Here is a 6,000-nt window from a genome sequence, read left to right as displayed (position 1 = left end):
TTCCAAAAGTAGATTTAAACACCAAAATTCAAGACAAATAGATTTTTTAAGTCAAAAATGTTTTCGGCCGGTTTGACCAGCGTTGACCGAGCCAAATGTCAAGAACAAGACTAGATCCAAACACAATACACAATTCAAATCACCTTTTACAACCTGGATCAAAGCTAGATCTAACCAAAAACAACCAAGAACAAGTCGAAAATCACAAATACCCACGGTTATAATTAACTTAGGATTTTTATATATATATATTTTCGGATCTCATAGGACAAGAACATGAATCAAAATCACGTTACAACCTCAAATCTTACCAAGAATAAAGATTTCGGATCATGGTTCACGGATTTGAAGGATTTCAGATTGAAACATCTCGGATCTAAGAGATTTTGGTTCAAACATTCAAGGATTCAAAAGATATCGAGCCATATAACCGGATTTGGAAGGTTTTCGAGCTCTTCTTTTCGGGTCTATAAATACTTTTGTTCAAGAAATCGGGTCTATATATAATAGATCAAAAACTTCGAATTTAATTCATGGAAATCGGATATATATATATATATATTAATGACAAGATTTCGGATTTTACATTCATATACAAAATATATCTGAAAATACTTATGTATAAATTTCATGAGTTTTGATGGAAAAAAATCATTTAATACATAGATCCATGTAATTCTTACCCAAATCTACAAGAAAATTGAATAATCTAGAAGCTAAGGTGGTAGATGGTGGCGGTTTGTGGCGACCGTACGGTGGTCCGATGGTGGTTGAGTAGTGGCAGTCGGATTTTAGTGAAAAAGAGGGGGTGGGGGTGGCTAGAGAGGAAAAAGGGAGGAGATGGATAAGTGAAAATGAGAAATGAGGTTAGCTTTAGGAAAAATTAGGGTTTTGTTATTTTTGTTCCCTTGCTTTGACCGAATTTTGACTCTTCTTTGACCCCACTTAAACTCGTTTGACACGACCATCTAAGAATACTCGAGACCTGTTAACTTATATCATCGACATCTTTTAAATAGCTTTCTAACGGATATAAACATGACCATTTTTTGTTAATAAATCTTTAAGTGCATCAATTTTTAAGTATTTGCTTTTATTTGGCATTTCCACAAGACAACTAGTTAGGGGTGAGTACGGTTCGGTTGGGTTCGGTTTTTAAAAATTAATCATTGGTTTTTGGTTTTTTCGGTTTCGGTTTTTTCGGTTTGAGTTTATTTCGGTTCGGTTTTTCGGTTTTAGTCGGTTTTTAACCACTTGTGGTTTGATTCAAATTGAGCTTGAAAAGTTTATAAGTTTTATACCCTATAATTACACCATACCTAATTTCAACAAGTTTTCAAAACAATATTAGCAACAATAACACTACAACAATGACAACAAATCCATAAAAGTATTTATATCTTATACGTCTATCGCAAACTATTTATATCTTTTACGCGTTGTTTAATTATACAATTATTAAAGCAAATCCATCTTGTTGTGTATTTTCACTTAAACATATAAATGATATTATTATATACACCTAAAAATGCAAATCAATCTTTTTCGGTTTCTATGGTTTTTTCGGTTTTCGGTTCGGTTTTTGCTCACCCCTACCACTAGTATTCCTCTTGTCCTTGAGTCCAGTATGGGTTAATTTATACCGAGTGAACGCCACGACTCGTATATGAAACACCACGTGGTCATAAACCATACTTGATTCTTACATCTTTAACTCTGGTATGCGTTTGAGGCTAAAATGGTGAAAATTGATTTACCAGGAGTTTTATGTTCGTAGGGGAAGGTCGACAAGATTGAAATTGCTATGGAAGAACTTGCTTGTGCGGTCATCACCTTGAACCATTTGATCATAACTACCGAAGCAGTTTATGAGATGAAGAAATGAGTGATTAATATGTTCCATTCCTCTAAATTATGTACTAACATCATAGTTGTCGACTCGTAAATTCCGACTCGACTCGAATTCTTGATTTTTTGACTCGTGACTCAACTCGTGAGTCGACTCGTAAAAGTCAAATATTTTATATATATACAATATAGATAAGTTTACTATCCTAATACATTTACCAAAAGATTAAATGTGTGTTAGTTTCGAGTCATAGACTTATAATTCATCCCAAAATTACACCACAAAGGGTCATATATGCATATTTAACATATGAAATGATGTAACTAGCGATCTTGTACAACAAACAATTCATAAATTATATATATAAAAATTCAACGACACATGATAGCAAACTTACATACATTAGATATATATGACAATATGATATTAGATATTTTATATATATGACATTAAATATAGAGTTAAATATAATATATTAATATAGTCTAATAATACCTCAATTAAATAAGGAATAATAAATATTATAGTTTATAAGGTATAAGGTTTAATGTTTTACCTTACACACAGAGAGAATCAACACTCAAAGAGGGAAAAAAAACTGCTAGACAATGGAGTGATAGATCATCTTTAATGGAAAATGGGAAAGAATGAAAAAGAAAGAAAAAAGAAACTAAAGATTAAAGAAATTAAAGAAAGAAAAAGGAATAAGATTGAATGGAGAGATTGTCTACTAAAAGCCTGTAGCCCCTGTACTACCTTTTCAACCTTAGTCAATATTGTTGCTTTGTGGACTTTAAAAAAAGACTTTAATAATTCAAATACTTCTTTTACATTTACTATCCAGACTCGTACGAGTGTGCGAGTTGTATTGACTTGGTACGAGTCAATATAAAAACCACGAGTCAACTTCCGAGCCAGAACCATTTACGAATTATCTAGCGAGTTGCAACGTTTACCTACTTTTTCACTCGACTCGTACGAGTCGACTCGTGACTCGTATGAGTTTGACAACTATGGCTAACATGTTTTTAAATTAACTTGTAATGTTAAGTACTTTTAATTAGTTTATGATGGTTTAAGTAGTTTTAATTATGTTGTAATGTACTTTTTTAACAATTCAAATGGCATTTTAGGAATTAACATGTTGTTTTAGTTGTGTACTATTCACCTGCTCACTCACTTGTGTCCATAATACTCTCCGTTTTAGGTGATACGGTATACTATTAAAAATACATTTTTTTAAATACTTATGCTAACTAGCAACGTATGTCGTAAAAACAGAGAGTTTTATGTAGGCAAGTTAGTGGGTCACAGTCTGACACCCACACTGTTGCATGCATGGATAATGTGATAATGTGTCGGATAGATTTGTATGATTCTCATCAGTTTTGTCATCTACCACCTACATTTTGTCTAAAACGCTGCATTTTGGTGCACTCTAAGAAAATGGGTGAAACACTTATTAGATAGATTTTCTGTTAGATATTAGCCATATGTGTTGGCCATGTATTTGTCATCTACCATAAAAAGTTTACCTAAAACGTGGCTTATGCGAGTTCTACGTTTAAAGTGACTAGGATAGTGGATATCCTCATTTTCATTAAATACTTTTGCTAACTAGCAACGTATGTCGTAAAACGGAGAGTTTTATGTACACAAGTTTGTGGGTGACAGTCTGACACCCACACAGTTGCATGCATAGATATAATGTGTCAGATAAGATTTGCATGATTCTCATCAGTTTTGTCGTTTAATGTCTATGTTTTATCTAAAACGCAACCTTTTTTTGGTGCACTCTAAGAAAATGGGATTTTTTATCAGATATTATTCACAAGTGTTGGCCCTATATTTTTTAACTTTATTCATATATTGACTATTTGACTTGTTTATTATTTAGAAATTTAAGTAACAAAATGGAGAAAAAATATTGATTATTTGACTTCTTTATATCATGACTAAATGAGGTTTATATCATGACTATAAGTACATACCTTATAATTATAAAATTTTCAGTGCCAAAAGTTGAATCAACACAAAATGGAAAAAAAAAACACTTTTTCTTCATATTTCCCCATCCAATTCAAAAAGTAGCGTTGTATTCGGACAGCGTAACTCAACATCTTTTTTATACCCTGAAATTTTGATCGCAATCAAATATATAGTTAAATGTGTTTGTGCGTGTAGTTCATGGTGTATTTTGGATTTTTGTTATGAAAGGTCATTTTGGATGTAGATGAAACTAATTCTTTATAATCATTTTTATATATTTTTAACTATGTAATGTCCTTTTAAAATTATGTAATGTGTTTTGTTGTTAAAACACATTAATTTATATAAATTTGTGTAAAAGTAAACTAGAATACTTGTTGAAATACATGTTCTGTTTTATTTTACATGGAGAATCTTATCGTTTTATCTAAAATGGAGAATTACCAGCTTATTCACCTGGACAAAGTGTCTATAAATAGATGATTATTTTTTTGGTAACTTTAACAAGTACAATACTTTTACACTTAAAATGAAGCAGAATTTCACTAAACACATGCATCACACAATAGTTATGGTTGTACACTCGAATGGGGGTAGAATTTTCAAAATATCGGATATGGTGACTCAACATCAAGACAAGGTTAAAAATTTGGAAAAGGAAAGCCCAAATTGTGGATTTCGACTTCCTATATTAATTTATTTTTATACGTTGATCGATTTATACTATGTACGATTTGCATAGTATAGTTGTTTTACTTTTTCCATTGGTTGATCGATTAAAAATTGATTTGTATAGTATTCATGATGTTTAGTTATAATAATATTACAAATACGATATTTCATATGAATGAAATCGTATATGAATGTAGCTCAAATCGCATAGATAGCAATCCATTGTGACAACCGTCATCTGAGCATATTTTCCCGATGTACTTTTTTGATCGTCTTTAATACATTCCGTTCATGTGCGCGACTTTATTACTAGAATATGTGCTTTAAGGGAGTGGACCTAATTAGTCTTTAAGACTTTACTATCGAAATAAGTGGACTTATGTTTTTATTCGGGCTTTACGAGCATTTAGACTTTAGAAAAATTGTACATGGACTCGAGGACAAGAGGAATACTAGTTGTCTTGTGGAAATGTCAAATAGAAGCAAATACTTAAAAATTGATGCAATTAAATATTTATTAATAAAAAATGGTTATGTTTATATCCGTTAGAAAGCTATTTAAAAGTTACATGTAAATATGTCGATGATATGAATTAACGGGTCACGAGTATTCTTGGATGGTCGTGTCAAACGAGTTTTAGTGGGGTCAAAGAAGAGTCAAAATTTGGTCAAAGCAAGGGAAAAAAATAACAAAACCCTAGTTTTTTCTAAACCTAACCTCATTTCTCATTTTCACTTCTCCCACTCTTCCCTTTTTCCTCTCTAGCAGCCCCCACCCCCTCTCTTTCACTAAAATCCGGCGGCCACCACTCAACCACCACCGGACCACCGTACGGTCGCCACAAACCACCATCATCTACCATCTTAGCTTCTAGATTCTTCCTTTTTCTTGTAGATTTGGGTAAGTATTACATGGATCTATATATTAAACGATTTTTATTCATCAAAACTCACGAAATTCATACATGAATATATATATATATATGTATATATATAAATTCGGATATATTTTGTATATGGGTATAAAAATCCGAAATTTTTTCATTAATATATATATACATATATATATAATAGGTATTTGTATATAAATCCGAATTTATAAGAATTAAATCCGAAGTTTTTGATTTATTATGTATAGACTCAATTTCTTTAACAAAAGTATTTATATTCCGGTATATATGTTAGATTCAAAAAGAAAAGCCCGAAAACCTTCCAAATCCGGGTTGTATCGCCCGATATCTTTTGAATCCATGAATGTTTGAACCAAAAACTCTTAGATCCGAGATGTTTTAATCCGAAATCCTTCAAATCCGTGAACCATGATCCGAAATCTTTATTCTTGGTAAGATTTGAGGTTGTAACGCGATTTTGATTCTTGTTATTGTCGTATGAGGTCCGGAAATATATATTTAAATTTGAAATTAATTATAACTGTGGGTATCTGTGATTTTCGACTTGTTCTTGGTTGTTTTTGGTTAGATCTAGCTTAG

Source organism: Erigeron canadensis, chromosome 1 (assembly GCF_010389155.1).
Source record: "Erigeron canadensis isolate Cc75 chromosome 1, C_canadensis_v1, whole genome shotgun sequence".
NCBI lineage: Eukaryota > Viridiplantae > Streptophyta > Magnoliopsida > Asterales > Asteraceae > Erigeron > Erigeron canadensis.
The sequence above is the reverse complement of the archived record's forward strand: the minus strand, read 5'-3'. Positions refer to the sequence as shown.